This window comes from Amblyomma mixtum, chromosome 8, assembly GCF_055824585.1.
Source record: "Amblyomma mixtum isolate Tamu chromosome 8, ASM5582458v1, whole genome shotgun sequence".
NCBI lineage: Eukaryota > Metazoa > Arthropoda > Arachnida > Ixodida > Ixodidae > Amblyomma > Amblyomma mixtum.
The window spans coordinates 81,230,652-81,252,674 of record NC_143019.1 but is presented as its reverse complement, the minus strand read 5'-3'; the positions used below and the strand labels follow the sequence as shown (position 1 = coordinate 81,252,674).

Sequence of the window (22,023 nt, the reverse complement as noted above, 5' to 3'; positions counted from 1 at the left end):
AACCCCTCTCCCCCCCCCCATCTTTTTTATTAGAATAATCTTGTACTGCACGTCAACGCGGTCATAACCATGCAGGGCGGATAGAGTTGGTCGCGCGCCAGATGATGTCGCATCCATTTCAAGTCAAAAACCACATTGCCCGCAACATGTGGAGAGTAGCACGCCTTGCAAGTGATAGCTTCTCCATGGCGTGCCTGCAGCCGTCATCACAGCCTGCCCCGCTGCCGCAGCGACCTCAAGGCGGTGGTGAACGGAATCGCTTCACACCGGCGATAGACATTGTCCTTCTGCAAGAAGTGCAGCGGTTCGTGCCTTTCGCTGATGCTGCCAGGTGGTTGGACGCTGTTAGCAACGTGAACACATCCACAGGCCGCAACTTCACAATGCGCAGTGGTAGGGAAAGGCACGACCTGATCCTTACGCACTTCTTGAGGAACGAAAGAAGGAATTTGAAGAGGTAAGTGTTCCTCGCGTCTTACTCGCGTAGTACTTCGAAATTCACGCAGTACACTCCAAAGTCACGGCGGCCTTTTTTTAAAACAGGTCGGGAACAGAAGACTATAACACCCGCGACCAGTTACTACAAGATGTTGCCGACCTGGCGCGAGACCATGGTTACAAGCCGAAGGCACCGGCCAAGAGGGCGAAGGCGCCCACAGAGTTCCAGCTGCGGCCGCACCCTCCGTCTGCTACTGCCGAGAATGATAAGAGGGAGGCAGAGAGAGGCGCGCAGCCAGTTGAATCTTACGCCAGGGTGTCAGCTCAAGCAAAAGGTAAGAGCAAATCTTTGGTAGCAAGGTGTCCAGAATGTAGAGGCTGGTTGGTTAAACTAACAAACAACAGTTCCCGAGTACATTAGGCTACAGTGTCAGCAGCAATGGGATAAAAAGCAATCTGCTGTTAATAACTTTGCGACTGTTACAATTTCAATTGTTCACTGTGCTGCAATATATCTGAATCCAGTGAAATGTCTGCTTTGCTATATTTTATTACGAAACATTTTTTGCCATCATGAAGTCACCACCTGCATACAGACATAATATCCACCATTTTTTCACTTAAGAAAATATGTGTTGCATGTTTTTTCTACAAAAGATGAACGTGTAGACCAGGAGTTGCTGTGCCACTGTGCTTGCTGATGGTGCGCAGGACATTCTTCTCAACATTTATGCTGACGACGCCAGCTGTGAGACAACCCAGGAGCACAACCTGCCGGGTAGTCAGACCGCAGCTGATAGGCGCCAGTGCAGAGCGATGTCGAAGCAGTGACCTCTTCAGAAACACCAGCTGGCAATGTCGCTGCTGTTCGCAGCCCTGCACAACCAGTAACTGCTGGTTCATGCCAGACACCGTCTGGTGTTCGCATGATGCCATTGCGAGGTAAGCAGACAAGATTACATGATCACTTTTATCCAAAAACCCTTATGGCCTGCATTGGCACATATGACACTTGCATGTGCAAATACTTTACCATGTCAGTATTAGCCGTTATGTGCAATGAATCAGAACATGGCAGTAGTAATTAAAGGACGCATATGGATGCTGGTATTCGTTTCAGCATGCATAACACTACCTTAGCGCACAGCAGCATTTCACAACATGCTAAGTACTGCCTGATGTTTTTAATTAACACGGTATGCTAAAAGTCTATTCCGGCGCGTTTTTACAGTACACGGCGGCGTGTGCGCAGTCGGGCTCCCAGTACTCCGGTAACGGTAACAGGGTACATGGTATGCTTCAATACAGGGACCGCCGTGCGCAACTTTTTTAGGTGAACTTTATCAAGAAACGGGGGAATGACGACTTCCGGGATTATAAACACGCGGACGTTTCGGAGAGCCCAAGCAAAAGTAATGTGAAATGCTAAAGCCGTAGATATAGTCCGACGTAACGCGTGGCCGTCACTCTCCGCGACGTTATGCTGGCGAAAAGCCAACGTCTATACTTCAACGCAAGGACGCAGTGGACATAACCAGCGCCACCCGGCGCAGACCGACGTCGCTGACCCGCAAATAGCCTCTCGGCTATTTCTCGCCGACCACACCAGGCAGCGTCAGCCACGCATCCCAGCATTCTCCGCACGCAGTGGCAGGGAGAGGCAATGGCGGCACGCAGCTACAGCGGAAGCGCTCGTATATCGAGAATCCAATGGACAGCGCCGAGCCGTCAAGTAGTGATGTGGAACGGCTACTTGAAAGAATCTGCGCACATCCCTGTGTCTACGACACAAAACGCTTGGATTATAGGGATGTCGAAAGGAAAAGAAATGCGTGGGAAGCGATTCGGAAGCTATGCGGCCTCGTCACAGGTGAGTGTCTCACTGACTTGACATTTGCAGTGCATACTGTGCACTGCCTGTCTTAATGCACGGATCGAAGACGTGTAATGCCTTTATTGTTTCCCTGCGGCCGTCCAAGAAAGTGAGTCTTTTAGTTAGTTATATTGATTTTTATGGCGCAAAAGCAACTGAGGCTATGCTGCTCAGCGGCTTTTAGCGGCTGCTTAACACAGTGGGGGAAATGACTGACCGCCTTGTCTTGTAGCTAGATTAGTTGATCAGAGTGCAAGATCGAGAAAAACACTTGCTGAGTCGTGCACCGTATGTCAATGTGCGATAACGAGAAATAGCTCGATTACCACTTTATGCGCTGGAACACGGTGTCTAGATTTACTTTAACAGTTTCGCGACCTGCATGGAACATGGAAAGAAGTAAAATATGTTTGGGATGGTTAAATAAATAAATGGTAAATTGGTTTTTGAGGAAAGGGAATGGCGCAGTAACTGTCTCACATATCTCGGCGGACACCTGAACCGCGCCGTAAGGGAAGGGAGGAAGGTGGGAGTGAAAGAAGAGAGAAAGAGGTGCCGTAGTGGAGGTCTCCGGAATAATTTCGACCACCTGGGGATCTTTAACGTGCACTGACATCGCACAGCACACGGACGCCTCCTGCGTTTCGCCTCCATCGAAACGCGGCCGCCGCGGTCGGGTTCGAACCCGGGAACTCCGGCTCGGTAGACGAGCGCCTTACCACTGAGCCACCACGGCGGGTTACTTATCGCGCTTTTGGCAATGCAAGCAAAAAAAGAAATGCTCACAAAAAGCGCACTCGATCTGGATCACGTTGTTATCGATAGTTTGCCATGCTAACTGGACCCCATTAGGTGCACCACTTTTCGAGGCAATCAAAGGAAGTAGCTAGGGAAGTGCACGGCAGCTTATGTCACTTGTCTTTCTCTCCCGAAGAATTACTTGGTGGTCTCATCACTTCTGGACATTTCTTCTGTTTGCCTGCGTTTTTAACGTGTTTTTCTTTGCTCGCATGGTGTCTATAGGTTGGGAAGGAAAGCTGACTTGCCACTAAGCACAGCACTGAAGAGTTTTGTTTTAACTGCAGGTACTGCATTTTTCTCTTTCATCCTAAAACGTGGTGTCGAATTAGTGACATATATATTTGTTCCTTAGTTGCAGAACTATGTATGTGCAACCTCCAACCTCCAAAAGCTCCCGGCAGTGGCAGGGGATAGAGATACCTCACCAGTACCCGCAGAGCCGCCTAATCCTGATGAGCCTGCTCCTGGCTGGATGGCACCACCCCTCACCCAGCCAACAAGGGAGCCATCAGCTCAGGTGGCAAAAAAAAGAAAGGGAGTAGTGATGTGTTTGAACAGCAGCTACTGTCCCACCTGCAGCATAAAATGTCGGAGAATGAGGCATTTGGCCTATCAGTTGGGCTGTCACTAGAAAGGATGGGGAGACAGACCGCAGCCAGGTGCAAGGTACAGATCATGCAGGTACTCGAGGAATACGAGGGCTGATAAATTGCAGCAGCTTTTTTTTTTTTTTGTCGGGTACCACACGTTGGTACTGCTGCTAGGGTACTTGGTTTGTTTTATGGGGGGAGGGACGCTGTAGTGGAGGGCTCTGGATAATTTAGACCGCCTGGCCTTCTTTAGCATGCAGTGACATCGCACAGTAGGCGGGCCTTGAATTTTTGATTTGATTTGATTTGAGTTAGGTTTAGTGGCGCATAAGCAACTAAGGCTATCATGCGCCAAGCTCAGGGTATGGAAAATTCTTTTAAATAGCTGTTATACTAAAGTCTATGTGAACGGCGGTGTAAAGGGCCTAAAAAGTTAATTCGTGCGACGTAGTAAAAATATAAGACAGAATTTTAAAAGAGACATGGTAACAGCTTTAAAAAGTGTTGGCGACCTCAGCAGCCATCCTTGGCTGTGCAAGGATCTCGAGGTCCCCAACCGATAAAATAGTGACCTCAGCCGTCTTCTCACGACGAGAGGGTGGCTGAGGTGTGGCTCAAAAAAAAAAAATTCGCAAGTTGTAAACAGCTGACCATTGTTCAGAGTTTCGAGAGTACGTTGGCTTCTTTTAAAAAGTTAAAAACGCTTGACTTATCAATAAGAGCTTCTTCACCTAAAATCAATGACGGATGAAAAGGGATGTGTTGGTTGTAAAACGGGGTAAAAAACCTGTGTCTGAGTGTTTCAAGTTCTATGCATGAGATTAAAATGTGAGTTACTGTGAGTTCATCTCCGCATTTTTGACAGGTAGGTTTGTCTTGTTTTGTTAATAGAAAGTTGTGGGTAAGGTGCGTGTGTCCAATACGTAAACGACATAAAATAACTTCAAAAAAGCGTTCCTGATGTGTGCATGATTTCCATTCTCCTAATATTGGTTTTATTAAGTGCAGCTTGTTTTTAATCTCACTATTCCATGTGCTCTGCCATTTGTTTCTCAGTCTGCTCTGAACTAGCTTCATGCAATCATTATGTGGCATGCTTATTTTTTGTATTTCCTTGTTGTGGGCTTCAGCAGCGCATGCGTCCGCTTTCTCGTTACCATCGATTCCAACATGGCTTGGAACCCAACATAATTTTATGTTATGCCCTTGTGTTACGATCCTTGTTATGTTATGTAAGACCTTACCTATTGATGGCATGACTGCATTTCTGGAGTGTAGTGCTTTCAGTATACTGAGGGAGTCTGTGTATATAATACTGTTTTCGATGTTCTTGCTTATTATTTTCTCCGTAGCAAGAAACACAGCATAACACTCGGCTGTAAAAACCGATGCACACTGCGGAAGCCTTACTATTTTTTCCCAGTTCCCTTCCACTACTGCACTTCCAACATAATCTGTAGTTTTCGATCCGTCTGTGTAGAACTCCGTGTAGCTATCATATTTTTCCTGTAGTGTAAGGAACTCTTGTATGATGTGTTCTGCTGGAGTTTGTCTCTTGTTGAACTGTGTAAGACTTATATCACAGACCGACGGAAAACTGTACCAAGGGGCAAATGCGTCGCGACGTTCTGCGACCTTTGGTAGTGTTTCTGATAAGTTAAGTTCTCGGCAGATCTCCTCAAATCGCATTAGCAAAGGCCTGGTTGCTTGGGGCTTATTTGTAAATATTATTCGAGAAGGGCATGTTGTGACAATTGAATAACACACGTGTTTTGTTCGCGACCTAATTCTAAGAATGTATGAACATGTAAGTGCTTTTCTTCTATCTTCAAGTGATGGCTCATTTGCTTCAACAAGAAGGCTCATTACTGGAGACGTTCGGTATGCTCCACAAGAAAGGCGGAGACCTAGATTATGAACTGGATCTAATCTTTTTAGATATGAAGGCCTTGCCGAGCCGTACACTATACTCCCATAATCTAGACACGAGCGCACTAGAGAACGGTAGATATGAAGGAGGCATGCTCTGTCAGATCCCCAGCGTTTCCTTGAGAGTACTTTAAGGATATTCATTGCACGGGAGGCCTTTACTTTCAAGTTGTTTATGTGCGGCAGAAATGTAAGTTTTTTATCAAATGTTATTCCTAAAAATTTATGTTCTTGTTTTACCGGTAGTGTGGCTCCATTTAGGTGTAAGTTCGGATCGATCTGCAAGCCTCTTTTAAGCGAGAAAGCAACAGCCACTGTTTTCTGTGGAGAGAACTTGAACCCATTTTTGTCTGCCCAGATTGCTAGCTTGTTTAATGTGAGTTGTACCTGCCTCTCACACGTTGACAGGCTGGAGGACGTGCAAGCAATCTGAAGGTCGTCGACATATACGGAATACATAATGGAGTTGGGAATTATTTTCGCTATCGAATTCATTTTCACGACAAAAAGAGTAGTACTTAGGATACAGCCCTGGGGTACCCCATTCTCCTGTACAAAGCTCTTCGAAAGGGTTGCACCCAGGCGCACCTGAAAAGATCGGTCCGACAGGAAATCCTTCAGGCAGTTCAACATCCTACCCCGGATTCCAAGATCTGCCAAGTCGCGTAGAATCCCGTATCTCCATGTGGTATCGTACGCTTTCTCCATGTCGAAGAAGACTGCCAGACAGTGTTGTCGATGTATGAACGCCTCTCGGACTGTGTTTTCTAAGCGGATGAGATGGTCAGTTGTCGAACATCCCTTTTTAAATCCGCACTGGTGTATGTCGAGGAGTTCACGTGATTCCAGAATGAACATTAGCCTAACGTTGAGCACACTTTCAAATGATTTTGCTATACAACTTGTAAGAGCTATGGGCCTGTAACTATTAGGGGAGGTGGTCGGCTTTCCAGGTTTTAAGAACGGTACAATAACTGCTTTTTTCCAAGCCTCCGGCATCTTTCCGGTCACCCATATCTTGTTGAAAAATTGCAAAAGTGCCCCTACAGCAGCTTCGGACAGGTGGGCAAGCATTTCATAGTGTACATGATCTGGGCCAGGTGCTGTCTGTTTACCGGAGGACAGTACGTTTCGGATCTCCTGAATTGTCATTAATGTATTGTATGTTTCGTTTGTACTACCAGTCATTGGAAGTTTCTGCTTTTCAGTGGTGTTTTTGTGTTTTAAGAATGACTGTGTGTAGTGTGAAGAGCTTGAAACGTCAGAGAAATGTTGTCCTAGTATGTCAGCCTGTTCATTTATACTTGTTTGTTTTCCAGGGGCTGTTAGAAATGGTATTGTAAAGGGAGAGAATTTTCCGTCTAATTTATGCACCTGTTCCCACATGTTTTTTGATGTAATTGAACTATTAATAGATGATACATAGTTTTTCCAGGAGGTCTTCTCGGCATCACGCCGGATGCGGCGCGCATTGGCTTTCGCCTTTTTAAAATTTACAAGATGCTGATGCGTTGGGTATCTCCGAAAAGTCCCCCAGGCCTTGTTTTGTTTCTTTTTTGCCTCCTTACATTCTTGTGTGTACCAGAATTTATGTTTATGTTGTACGACTCCTGAGGATTGGGGAATACATTGGTGCGCAGCAGTAATAATACAGGTTGTGAACCTTTCATTCAGCTCATCAACACTAAGCTCATCCGAAAAGATCTCCTCGAGAGTGACCATGTCTTTAAATAGCGCCCAATCTGCTAAGTGTAGCTTCCAGCGACGTGGTTTGCTCGGGATGACTTTCGGTGATGATGATAAACTAATTATTGCAGGCAGGTGGTCGCTTCCGTAAGGGTTATCGAGGACGTCCCATTTAAAATCAGTAAAAACAGATGGAGAAGTAAAAGATAAATCTAGGCAGCTCATTTTTCCTGAACTCGGAGAGCAGTATGTTGGTTTCCCTGTGTTGAGCAGGCAGACGTTATTGCACAAAATAAAATCTTCTAAAATATGCCCTCGGTTGTCAGTTTGATCGCTCCCCCAAAAAAAGGAATGTGCATTGAAATCTCCTACTACCAGATATGGCTCTGGTAACTGTTTAAAAAGTGCCTCTAAATCATGAAGTGTTATAGTGAGGTGTGGTGGAAGATATATGGAGCATATTGTTATTGTTTTATAAGCAAGAACGGTGACTGCAACTGCTTCATATTTTGTTTTAACCTTGATTTCACGCGTTGCAACTCCACTCTGCACAACAATAGCAACACCTCCTGAGAGCCTGTTAGCCTGCTCTCGGTCGCACCGAAATACTTTATACTTCTTTAGTATATTCTGCTGTTTGGGACCTAAGTTTGTCTCCTGTAGGCATAAAGCCACAGGTGAAAGTGTGTTTAGAAGTTCTTTTATGTCTGAATAATTATTTAATACTCCACGGCAGTTCCAGTGTATAAGGAAAGCCATGTTGGACAATTTTGGGGAGTGTAGTTAAGAAGTTACAATACTGGTTTTGGGGGTGCCATTACTGGGCTCTTATCTTTTCTTTTTCTTTCGAGAGAGCTGCGCCGCCGCTGCAGCGGAGGTGAGCTCTCCATTGTGTCCATCGCCTCGCTAGAGGCTCTGGAGGCCCTCGGAGATCCCGCGGGTGTGCGGTTTACAGGCCTCTCCCGACTGGGGGAAGCCTTGCGGGCAGCCGGCTGAGGGGCCGGCGGGCCCTTTTTGAGAGGTGGCAGGGCAGCCTTGGCTGCGCCTGCCGGGGACGGGGAAGGCCCTGCCTCAGGCTTTGCCTGGGCATTGGCCGGAGACCGGTGTGGTGTGCCGCCCCTGCGCACCACATCAGCAAAATTTGTTCCTGCAGTGAAAGAGAATGTGTTGATGTTATGTGACAGTCGATTACGAGCTTCTTTGAATGAAATGTTTTCTTTTGTTTTTAGAGTAATTATTTCTTTTTCAGTTTTCCATCTTGGGCAGGATCTTGAGTAGGCGGGATGATCTCCCTCACAGTTTGCACAGCACAGGGCTGCGGCTTCACAGTTCTCAGAGACATGCTCGTGTGAGGCGCATTTTGCGCAGGTTTGTCGACCACGGCAACTCAGCGACCCATGGCCATATCGCTGACAGTTGAAACATCTTCTGGGGTTTGGGATGTAATGTCGGACTTTGATCTTCAAGTAGCCTACTTCGATGTATTCAGGGAGGGTGCTGGAGTTGAAAGTGAGGACGAGATGTTTGGTTGGTAGTTCTTTGTTTTCTTTTCTGATTTTGATGCGAAGTACATTTGTGACATTTTGGTCTTTGAGACCCTCAAGCATTTCGTCTTCAGTCAGGTCGAGAAAGTCAAACTCTGATATCACACCACGAACGGTGTTCAAGGATCGGTGTGCAGTTGTTGTGACAGGAATGTCCCCTATTGAAACTATGCTGGACAGTTTGGAGTGCTGGTTGCTGTCTTTAATTTCCAGAAGCAGGTCACCGCTAGGCATTTTTGACAACTTGTAGCCCGTGCCCAAGGCATCGGTCAGACATTTGGAAACTATGAAGGGGGACAATTTTCTGGCAGTTTTTTCAGCTTCACTGTGGATGACGTGATATTTTGGAAACGTTTGTTTTGTTTTTTGAAAGTACTGGGCTGTAACTTCTTCGGTCCGCACTCTTTTTGGAGTGCGATCATTGTTTGATGAAAGGGATGCCATAAAAAATTATGTTCTTCGGCCATGGTGCCAGCCACCCACCATGGAGCCCAACAAGGGGACGGGACAGGAACTTGAAAACCAAGCCCTGCCCACGCCAGCTGTACACCACTGCTATAACCAAATATGGGCAACTCAGGGTAGTTACACCACACAAGGCTAACCCTAGCCGCCTATGAAAAGTGAAAACACCGAGAAGAGAGGAGGAAACAGGAGAGTTGTAAGAAAGAGACAGGAAAGTTAAAGATAGAGGGGAGGATAGGAAAAGGCGACTGCCGATTTCCCCCGGTCGGGTCAGGCCGGAGGTGCCGTCTACAGGAAGCTGGGGCCAAAGTGGTGTGTTGCTTCCGCCGAGGGGCCTTAAGGGTCCAAACGCTCGGCATCGGCTCAACCACCAGGATCCCCTTTTCCCCGGACACGGCGATGCCACGCACGGCTAAGCGTGGATGCTCGGGTCCGTGGTGATGCATTGTTCACCATCATCCCCCTGCGGGGATGTCCCTGCGGATGCTCGGGTTAACCCCGTGGTGTCGCCACTCACCAACGTCTGCATGCTGCAGACGCCTCCCTGCGGGGAGCCTTGAATTTTTCCTCCAACGAAATTCACCCACCGCGACTGGGATTGAACCTGCATTTGTCAGGTCAGCAGCCAAGTGCCATAACCACTGAGCCATCGCGGCGGCTAGTATAAATCTTAATGTAAGATAAAATTCAAGAGTGCTGTGCAAAAAAACCCCTCAAGGGAGACCCTCCATAAGGCCTTGACCAATTGGCATGACATTGCAGTTAATCCCATTCCATTGAGACACTTGCCAGAAACATCCAGTTGAGGATTAACCTCAACGTCATCAAAGCCAGTCACACTACTGGCTGGAGGGAGGGCCTCCTTTGAGGGGCATGCGCTGCTGCACACTTGAGTTGTTTCCGAGTACAGATATTGCAGTCACTGAGAATATGAGGTGTTTATTGGAAAGAGTTTGTGGGAAAATTTATCCCTATTTCATGCAAGCAAGATCATCTCTTCCAGAAAGGCTGCCGATTGAAATTAAAGTCTTTTAAGAACTTCCATAACAGGTCCAGACACAGAGGTTCCTAATGCACAACCTGCAGATCCCAGCATTCTGCTGAATTATCCCAACACTGTGTGCCCTCTGAAAAAAATACTGCAACCGCAGAATTCAAATGCTGACGACATGATCTGCACTGACGTGCTCAACGGCATTGTGGAAACAGTGTCGACAACACTGAAAAAGAAATTTTGAAGGACTTACTCGACCCAATGTTGAAAACACCTGTTTACAGGTATGTTGATACTATCAATGAAAAAGAAACTCGAGTGCAAGATTTTCTAGCAGAGTTGAGCCCCGAAAAGGCTCAAAACCTACATTAAAAAGGTGGCCATTGAAGGTACCGCCTTTGTCAAAAGTAACCAGGCTGCATGGTTTGCTTCTAGCTCGCTTCGCTGAAACTGAAATGGTCGTCAAAGGTAAGGACAGGGGGTCTTCTTACCTTCCAACACCTTTTGATCTTCAGAAAAGCCACAGGGGCTCCACTATACAAGCTAGAAGCAAACCATGCAGCCTGGTTACTTTTGACAAAGACTGTACCTCAATTGATGCCTGCTCACACTGGGTCAGGCAAATTGTCCACGGTGCGTAATTAAATTATAGTATAAGGTGGCAAGCACTTCTTCCATACATTACATGCCTTTATGTATGTTTGCACCTCTGGCATTTTGCAGATGGCATGAAGAGCGCTCGGTTCGTGTCAGCAGCACAAAGGCCCACACTATCAAGACCAAAAATAGTGCTGATGGTTTGAAAAGAGCTGCTCAACAGCTAGTCAACACATCATCTTACAGAAGTGCTGCAATGCACTACGGTATGTACTCGAACAGCATTGAACATTTAAACAAAACGCATATGCAGTAATTTTATCGGTCACGAAGTTGCACCGCAAGAACAATCCGACATTCAATCCTAATCTTCGTAATTTATTTGCACTAAGATTGAGCACAGAAGCCACAGTAAGTGAAGAGCTTCAAAAAAAGCTTGGTGTACGCATTGTGCAGGTAAGTTATATTGTTTCACACGGCATGAGTTACTCCTTGTGTGCCCAGTTTCCCATTATGCGGCCATTTCAACTCAAGCGCTGATTCCAATTCCTCATTTTCTAGACTGGACTGGTGCTCCCAGAGCAGCCATGGCTGTGCTGCAGCCCCGATGGACTTGTGAAGATTGACAGAGAAACCGTACTAATTGAAACTAAGTGCACGCACAAGCACAGAGACAAGCCATTTATAAATTATGAAGGGTACAGCTACCTTACCTATTTAACATTCATTGAGGATGTCATTGAACTGAAAAAGACGCATGCATATTATACACAAAGTCAAGTACAATTGTATATTCTTAATCTCCGAAGGGCCCTACTCTGTGTATCCACCCCAAAGCATTCTGTTATGATTAAGGTGATTCGAGACGAGTCCTTCCTCTGGAATCTAATACCCAAAATGGAGTACTTTTATTTCAAGTTTCTGATTAATTCTCGGCATGTAAATTGCATGCAGCTGAGCCTTTGACAACGTACGCAGTAATAGCAATGCAACACTTATGAAACCTCATTTTGAACGGACAACACAGCGCAAACGGGGACACTTCACGGAGAAAGAAGAGCACACAAAGTGAGCGCTGTCCCTCATCCGCAGTCCCCATTCGCACTGTTTCCCGTTCAAAATGAACGTCACCTGACAGACAACTTGCTATCCTACTTATTTAACCGACTTGGCACTTGTTTACTGGAAAACGATCGAGGACTGTACGTAAAAGACGGCTGCGCCTGATAAAATACAGGGTATCAAAACGCGACAATCTCACCCCGCAATCATGACTCGACTTTTACAACACTCCTGCAGGCAGAAGCCAGTGAATGCCAGAAACAACTGCTGCAGCCGCCGCTTGCATGCCCTCCGTTACTGAGTCGAGTTGGTAGAGACTAACCCCCGATTGCAGAAATCTAACTTCACTCGAACTTGTATCGCGCTTGGACATGATTACAGTAAGTCGACTTGAAGCATCAAGCCGACTTCAGGACCCCCAAGTTTGGTTTCGTGTTTCATAGACGCTCAACCTGACTTGCTTCGTCAAGTGAAGCACATGCTTGAACGCAGCTCGTCTGGGGAAGAGAGTATTCAACATTCTATTATAATAACACGCACGTTTTATTCTTATAAAACAACGCGTTTCATTTAGCAATCATAAACAGGCACTAGGTATGAGTGACTTCTGCAGAAAAATGCTAACAATAAAACCACATTTCAGAGCTACCAGCCACTTTCGCTTGAATGACGCCTTTGGTTGGCAACGTGTCCCACATTGAGCCAATTCTAGTTGAGCCATAGCCAGTTTTTTCTATTTTCTGTTCACGTTTGCCTACCAGGAAGTGTTGTCTACGTTATCCACGTGAGCAGAAATCGCGAAATGTCGCAACACTCTCAAGACTCGGGCTCTCAGCGGAGACCAGCGCCTCGCTTCACATTTGAAGAAAAGGAGCTGGTAACGGCGCTGGTGAAGGCTCATCGGCACATACTTGAGTGCAAAAAAAAAAAAACGGATGTGGCTTCACTGGCAAAAAAAACGAGACATGGAAAGAAATTGCCAGAATTTTTAATAGCAACCACGGGGTGACCCGACGCAACCCTCACCAGCTTAAAAAATGCTGGAACAACATGAAGCAAAAATCAAAGCAGGAGGATGCGAGGAAACGGAGAGATTGCCATAAGACAGGTGAGCGCAGCTTTCAGGCCGTTAACAAACACTTGTTCCTGCATGTTTCATGTGCCATGGATAAAGGCAAGAAAAACAAGCCAAGCAAGAACAAGCCGACAGTACGTGCCGGCGGCTCCAAGCTCTGGCTGCAAGGATGTGCTCCCGTGAGTGCAGTGCGTGGGCCTATCTCCGTGGGACATCGTGGTATGAAGAAACGCTCCCGCACCTCCAAGAGAGTGGCTTCAGGGAGAATTCCAGGATGACCAAGGAGTACATTTCAATACAATTTAAAGGTGTGTGAGAGCACGAGGCGGCTCGACACAAACATGCGAAGAGCAATACTGCGACACAAACGTGTGGCGATTGCCATCTATCTATGTGACTTCTAGAAGCTTGGTTCGTGCGAATGCCGAGGGTGCACGAGCTGGTCGAACACCTGCGAAAATTTGGTGCAGTTGCAGGCTTCCCTCAAGGCATTGAAGCACTGGATGTGTGTCCACCTTCCGATCATGCAATCGATTACTATAACTATAAAGGTTGGTGCTGTTTGTTGCTGACCACCGGTACAAGTTTTTATATACAAAACACCGGGTCACCTGGGAGGAACCATGACACGGCTGTTTTTTAACAGTCAAAGCTACCGAAAATTATAGAAAACGACTTATTCAAGAGAGAAGCAAGAACCATTGAAGGAATACAGATTGGTCCTCTCCTCCTGGCTGATCAAGCTTTTCCATTACAGCACAACATAATGAAGCCATACCCACATTATCGCACTTCCGATTCTGCTGCGCCGGCATTCAATATCCTCCTGTCGAGTGGCAGGCAAGTAGTAGAAAATGCCTTTGGGCGGCTCAAGGCCCGTTTCCGGATTTTGTTGACAGGCCTTGGTCAACAAGATCATTCGCTGCTGCTGCGTTCTCCACAACACATGTGAAGAACTCAATGACAGGTGCGACACCAACTGGCTGGATGTTGTGCACACCGAGAACAGCCCTCCTGCACAAGTAGTCAACAGGAGCCTTCGGGTGTGGCTGTAAGAAATGCTACAGAGCGAACCGGCTTGCGTGATCCATAGTGGCACCTAGCGGTGCTCGCATTGCTGCTCTAGACATATTGTGGACTGGCCACAGTGTTGTCGACTGTGTCCTGGCCAACAGCCTCTTCAATCTGAATTGCTGCCAGAACCGGTCCACTTAGCTGCATGATATGAAAGCTAGCTGGCATAGCAAAGCTTCTATTGCACACCTTTGCAAAGTAATCAAGAAATACAGAACAGAGAAATGACAAGGATGACACAATTCTGAAAGGATGTTTTGTTTGATGTCGCCACAGGCTCCGTCGACATGGTGGCAGCCATTTTGTCGGTTAGCTTGGTGATACCCATGCCACACGGCAAATTTAAAGGGGTCGTGAAATGTTTTCCGAAAATTCTGAACGACGTGTATCTGGGATTCTGACCCTTCATTCCATAGTGTGCCTTGATTTGTTTCATCCTCCGGGTTGATTAAATAGCGAAAAAATAGATTTCAGTTTCCCAGCGCATGCCCTCCTCAAGTCTACAGAAACGTCATTTTAAGAAGCCAATCAGACTTCTGTCGTCGACACAAGAGGTGAGAGCACCATATGGACCCATATGTGGCGTCAAAATGACGTCACGCACACCGGCTAGGTAATTTAAAAATGGCCGATCTTCCCGAGCTGCAGCGACACTTGCTGGAAAAGTCGGCTGTTGGACTTTGAGCCGTACGGTGACACACCTTTAAGGGTGCGAGGTCGGCTGTCTTTGGAGGACGACAGCGACTGCCAAGACGGAGCGTGCGCCTGGCAACTTACCAGTTGTAGCCCGCAACACAACCTCTGCTTGCGGAAGTCCTGACCGTGAGCCTCCCGAACCCAGTCGTGTTGGCAATACGCACTGGTATGTCCGTGTCTTGTAGCTTACGTTGAGCAGTTTGCGAGAGAGTGCAATCACTAACCGAAGCATTTGAATTAGTGCGCCTGCGGGCGGTGTGTGCCGATGCCGATCGTACTGGAGAGCACATGCTGCCACGAGATAGATACTGGCAGCAACTAGGAAGCAGCTGCCCGGGTGCATTATGGAGCACCCGTATTTTGACACACTGTCACTTGACGAGGTGGTGCTCACTGTAGCACTGCAGATGATGCTTCTGGACCATGGGCTACACATTGAGAACACAAGGTAAGAACCATGCTCAAAGGGCGCGATGCAGCTTGAACAAGCGACCACCTGTTTTTGCTCTTTTCGGACATGCGAAGCGCTGTAGTCAAAACTACTATCGAGGGAGGCAGTGCTCAATAAAAGCTTCAACTTCAGCGGTAACTTCTGAAATTACATCATGCCAGGCCCCCCACTGGGACCTCCGTCCCAGCGTCCAACCCAAAACATCCTCCTGTCCTTGCAGGTGCTGTTGGCGTGGCCTCCCTCTGCACTGACCCAATCAGCCCACATGAGCTGCACAGGGCCCTCGATCGGTCCAAAAAGAAGTGCGCTCCTGGGGCAGACGGGCTCACATTGCAGATGCTGCAGAACTTGGATGCCTCGGAAAAGGCCCGCCTGCTGACCGTGTTTAACGACATCTGGTCGAGCGGCATCCTTCCGGAGAGCTGGACCACGGCCATCGTGGTCCCTATCCTCAAACCCCGCAAGCCCTCCAGGGAGCTGTCGTCCTACAGACCCGTCTCGCTGACCTCAGCTGCCTGTAAGACCATGGGAGTCAGTGGCACTCCAACACCTCACCCACCAGCGTCCACATCTGTCCATCCGATTGGACAGCGTTCTTTGAACGTTATTCCCCAGTCAGGGATTTGGGGGAATCCGAACCCTATTTAACTCGGCTGTGAGTGTGGCCGGATGCCCGTTAACTTCTGTTGACTCCGGTTGGCGAAGAAGTTCCCTTCCACTGAGAGTCACTCCCAGTTAGTTGCTCTTGTGTAAGTATTGAGTATTGCCAGGCTTAGCATTTGTGCTGCTCTTCCTGGTAGTGTACGTTGGTTGTAGTAGCCTGTTCGGATTTGAACCTTGCTTTGCACCAACATCCTTGAAGGACTAGCGATCACATTGTTAGCGAGCACTTAAGGGCGGTCATGGACTGGCGAAAGCTGTGTAAGATGGACCTGATCTCCTTGTCTGGAGAATTGAATTTCAGTACGACAGAGGACCTGTTTTGAGGACGAGGAGATAGTGGAGCACTGGGAGGAAATGAAAAGAAAAGAGGAGTTGGAGGAATGAAAAAGAAAAGAGCAGTAGAGGAACAAAAGAGGAAAGATGAGGTGGAGCTAGAAAGGAAGCGACTAGAGGTGAAGCTAGCTGAAGCTCAGGCAGAAGCAGCAAAAGCGGGCACCGCCTGTTGCGAGAAGTCAGCCATCGAAGCCGCCCAGAATGAAAGACCTTCTGTCACCTTTCAAAATGGGCGAAGATCTCGGACTGTTCATTGTGAAGGTCGGCCATACGCTCCCAAGAGGCTGCTACAAGCGACTTCGAGCAGCAACTCCGAGCCAACGCCGCCGCGATTGCCGCAAGCTTGCCAGCTGTGCAGAGAGAGCGATGGGCCTTCCAGCGCAACGAAAGATGGTTTGAGGAGACGTTACCGAGCCTGCGTGAGTTTCATTTTTGCCAGTCGCTGCACGTCACGCCTGCCACATTCCGCTACGTTGTAGACGCGCTGCGGTGTGTGCTTGAGCGTACAACTACGAACATGCGGGAGGCCATTCCGGTGGAAAAAACGTGTGGAGATTGGACTTTACTGGCTACGGTCGAGCGCCGAAGACCAGACAATCGCTCATCTGCTCGGTGTGGGGCGTTTGAAGTACTAGAGGCACGGTGGATCCGCATGGTCAGTGATGAAGAGATGGCAGATCACATCCGCGAGTTTTACGCCCTAAGCGGCTTCCCGCAGGCAATCAGTGCCTTGGATGGATACCACATCCTAATCTCACCGCCACAAGAGCACTGCCCATTCAGTCTACTGGTTACAGCGTGCTATTTAATCTACAGACGAGTGTCTGAAACAAGTATATTGTTGAAAGAAATGAATAGAGCATACATGTTCAGTAATGTATGTCTTGCAAGAAATAAGTAGAAATTCCACTGGCACAAACTAAGTGCCAACTCAACTAGTCTATTGTGTTGTTTGAATAGAGCAATACAGATAGCAGTTGCTGCTTAGCTCGTACTATGTCGGTCGCGGTGTTCATTTCTTACTACCATGGAGAGCAGATAGATGCAGCCAAAATATGAACGTGCTTCGGTGGCTACAAGTAATGCGAATGCGGTCGAAAAAAACTGCGGCTGATATTTTGGCTAACCTGACCAACATGGACAAGCCAGAACCTTATACTAAGGGTGGCCTCAGAGTTTTAAGTTAGCTAGTGGTTCACCAAGCCCATCCTTGTGCAACATTCTTCATGGCTGTCCATAGAAAACAAAATGAATTCAGTGTTGCTTTTCAAACATGCTTGCCACAAGTGACCAAGACACAACGTATGAATACTCTATTTCAAGATCGCATTGGTGATCCCATGATCAGCTGTGTATGCTTCCATGGTGTTTATATGTGGAGTGCTGAAACAATTTGACACTTGCTGCAGGTACCACTACGAGCCATTCACGATTCCCTTCCTCTTCAAGCAATATTACCAAAAAGGCATGCCAGATGGGTTCTCAGAGCAAGAAATCTTGGCACATCAGAACGTACACGGTGCTCAGAAGCATACTGTAAGCAGATACAGGATGTCTAAATCAGAGAAGCTTCACAATGTTCTTATTTGCAAGGCTGGCAGGTCAACTTTTGCAGTGATGGAAGCAGCATTTTACTTTTTGGAGCAGATTTCGGAGCAGTAAAAATGCCAGTTTGGAGCAGCCATTGGTGTTTTCGGAGCAGTAAAAATGCCAGTTTGGAGCAGTCATTGGTGTTTTCGGAGCAGAAAAAATACCAGTTTGGAGCAACCATTGTTGTTTTTGGAGCAGATGGCGAATAAATTACGCCAGTGTACCTCCCGTGTTGAAAGCATCACTGAAGCGACTGACAATTACAGCTATTTATTATGAAACACACTGTACATTTCACACAACAGTCAACACGAATGACAAGAATTTGGATGGTTTAGTACACACCCGCCTTGTTAAGTTCATCAACAACTGCTCTTTTAAAATATGGCCCAAGGCCATCCGACACTATATACGAGACTTTTTTTCTGCCACACTGAAATTCTTTTGCAACCTTTGAATCTGGAAACATCAGAGGGAAGAGCGAGGTTGCGGTGTCCCCCCATGAATATGGTATCCCAGAAACAGCCACACCAAGAACAAAGTAAGTCTCTGCCAATGTGACACGATCTGCTTCAGATACATCCGGTCTTGCGAGAAGGCATGATGTCAACAGAGCTTGAGCAGCAGCAGGCTTCTTCAAAACTCCCAGCTCATTCCTGTGTTGCTTGCAAGCTTCAACGTGTTGCTTATTAGAAGCATGCCGTTTCACAGCATTTACGCCATGTTGTGAGCAGTTTATAACTTTGTTGCAGATAATGCAAGTGGCCTCCTCCTCTTTTGGTCCTGCTCTGCACCACACAGCAATACAGTCACCATTGGCATCCTCTTCATTTAGCACCTGGGCCTTAAACTTGCTTTTCCGCCCTGAAATAATGAAAAAAAATTTTTTTTTCAGACTACTGACAATTGACAACTGCTGGCTCGGATTGTAAAATACAAATAGATATACACATATAAGCTTACTTCATGTCAATCCAATACGCGCCAAAGACCTTTAAACTGATGTCTGAATCTGAAGTCACACTGTTTCGGCCGCCTGCTACTAGCGAACTACGCGCTCCGTCAGCGCCTATTTGGCCTCGTTTGAAAGCCCGCGCTTTTATTTTTACTTTCTTTTAAGCAACCGCGAGCAACACGCAACATGAGAAATTGTACAAAAATTATACGCAACGTGTGATTCCATTGCGATTTAAACCAAGTGACCAATGCGGTTGTTTTCGATCGGCTAAAATAAAGGCCCGCGCCTGCTACCTGAAGCGTGCTAACCCTAATGTCGTCGAGTAGTTATCCGTGCCCACTGGTGCGAAAAAGTCTAGGTCTCTGCGTTATTTCGGTCAGAAACGGAAAAAGAGTCAGGATGCAAAGCGTGCTCGTTATGCTGTTCATGCTGCCAACACCGCGTTGCCACATACGCGATGGACAACAGCGAAGTACCGAGCCTTCGACGTCGCGCAACAACGTCGTGACTGAGGACGTTTCCGCGTGCACAGTGCCGACTCCAGACGCATAACGATAAACACCGCTACCGTGACTGAAAGTGAACTGGCGAGACGCGCGCCCGGGAAAAGGTGACGCAATTTCAGTCATATCGCCATCTGACTTGCACCAGGAACTCAAGAACGTTTAAACGCGGTGTCGATCTTACAAAAGGGTACATAAATCACCCTGAAAAATAGTCGAAACTTACCTCTGATCGTTGAAAGCGCCATGTACCCGGCAGCGAACCTGAAGGCAGCCCACAAAGAACACGACTACAGTGTTCTAACACTGGAAACACGACTAACAGCTTGCCAACGTGCGCCGTGTAAACATGGAGGCGGGCGCGGCTTGACCCGGCTACGGCGAAGGCTACAACAGGCTTCCCTGGATTTTCAATAATGATGATATTAGACATGTTTTCGGTTTCTGTGTGGCTTGACGCTTGACGTTTTTTTGCCTTCGTTTTCGCAGCGCCGTTTCGGCGCAGATGCGGCGCAATTACTAATAAAAATGCCTGTTTGGCGCAACATGTAGCAGCATTTTTCTTTTGGCGCAGTTTGGCGCAATTGGCGCAGCACTTCCATCACTGCTTTTGTCAAAGCAACTGGCGAAGCATTGTTCTCTTTGGCGAAATTATACAACACTGCTGCTGTGCTCTCATCAAATGGAACTGTCGTCGAAGGAACCTGCAACTGCCAGGCTGGATGGAGCTCAAGGTGTTTGCAAGCATGTAGTTGCATTAATTATGGTTTGTACTAGACCTGAAACGCTCTGGGGCAGCCTGTGCGAGAAACGCAGTCGTGTACACAAACCCAGAGCATGGGCACTGGGACTAAGAAGGCCAGCGTGCACACACGAGAGTTCTCACAAATACGTTTTGTAAACATATGCCAATGAAAGCTGGAAGGCACCTGACTCAAGAAACCACAGTTTGTCTGAGAGTGACAGAAGACCATGAGAGAATGCATCACCCTATTGAAAATATTGAGCGTGGATTCTGCGTGGATTCTAAATGCCATGCTATGCAAGATGCTGGAGGACAGAGGAGGCTCTAAGCCAGATGCCACAAGCCGGGTACAAGTTCGGCTCATGCGAGCTTACTTTAGAAGATTCATGGGTCCTTGAGCAAGCGACTAGGATGCAGAGCGGCTCTACAACATGGAGCCTCGAGAGATCCAAGCGCCTGACTGCTTCACACTTCGTGTCTAAACAGATGCATACATGGCTGATGGTTTGAGGAATGAAGATGCAGCCGTGCAGCGTGCTGCAAATTTACAAACGTGAGGACTACCTTCACGTGAGCTTACGAGCCACACTGGATCCACTTCAGAAGGCTGATGTTCCTGTGAAGTGGATGCCCAACGCAGGAAAGCATATCCACTTTGCACACAGAAGAGGAAATTGACGAAAGTTTTAACACTGTTGCGGTGGTCATTAGAGTCCAGCGTCTTTTATATATTGTGTAATAGATAGCTATTGGCGGTGGACCAAAAGAAAATCTGGAAAAGAAGCACGGTTATGGGTAAAAACTTATTCGCTATTTGTTCGTGAAGATAGAGCACATATATATGCTTTTCATTAACATTATTTTATGCATGGTTGTGCAGAAATATTTTCCATTTTGTAAACTATTGAGTTTTCTTTATTCCTCACGTTCCACCACAGGAATTTTACAAGGGCGCTTTCTATTACAGGAATTTTACAAAGGCTTGGTGGCCTCACTGAATGGCAATATGTTCTTTTCACCTAGGATGCCAGGAGGAAAGAAATGGGCGTGTGTTTACCTAAAAGAGTCTTGATGTTCAGAATGCTAAGCATGTTTCATTGGAGCAGCACCAACTTAAATATAAATCTTGGAGTCACTCTCACACATTATGTAAGAACTCAAAACATTCGAAGTGTTGTTAAACTTTGAGTAAGAACAAAATACAATACCTGCACTGGTGTAAATTTAAGTGTGCACAAATGATGAAAGAAAGACAGTTCGTCTGAGGAGACGGCGCAGCAGATGCCGATATCCAAGAGCAGGAAACTCCAAACAGGATTCCAGGCCTATCGAGGGCTAAAACAAAAAAGGAAAAACGAAGATGACGAGGCAGATCAGCAGAAACGCCTGCTGCTTGCTAAGTTCCGCTGTAGATGTCTTGGAGAGAAGAAAGAGGCTGGCCGCAAAAGATGAACGTGATGCATTTGGCACACTCTTTGCGTCGAATACCAGCAGGGCCTCAACGGCAGCTGGCAATGTTACAAAACATATCAGTCGCTCATCAAATACAGCGTATCCCTTCATGGGACCGCTACAGATGTCAATGTCATAGATCTGTAATAAAGTTGGGAGAACATACTTGGCCACTGCTGTCCACAACCAGCTGACTTGTCCCTCTTTGTTGAAGTAATCTTTGAAATCTTCCCTCAACTTCTCAGCAGCTTTGCAATAATTTGCTGCCTGCCTTCTTAAGTGGCTGCATGGCACTTGCTATGCTGTCAGTTTCCCGCCACATTCCATTTTGAACAGGCCAGCATAACACTGCGGAGGGGTTACTGCGGATATCTCGACAACCTACAATCGTTTCAGCATTGTTTGTAGTGTTATTTGTGTACATTACTAGTTTAATTCATTATTATGTGTATTTTGTTTCAAATGCCTGTGCCATATTTTTATGCTTGTATCGCCCCCCCCCCC

The 22,023-nt window shown here is 47.0% G+C and overlaps 1 pseudogene; it reads left to right on the top strand.

Annotated features, from left to right (window-relative positions):
- Positions 1-15,168: 15,168 nt before the first annotated feature.
- LOC149333189 (uncharacterized) lies at positions 15,169-21,876 on the top strand (annotated as a pseudogene).
- The last annotated feature ends 147 nt before the right edge of the window (positions 21,877-22,023 follow it).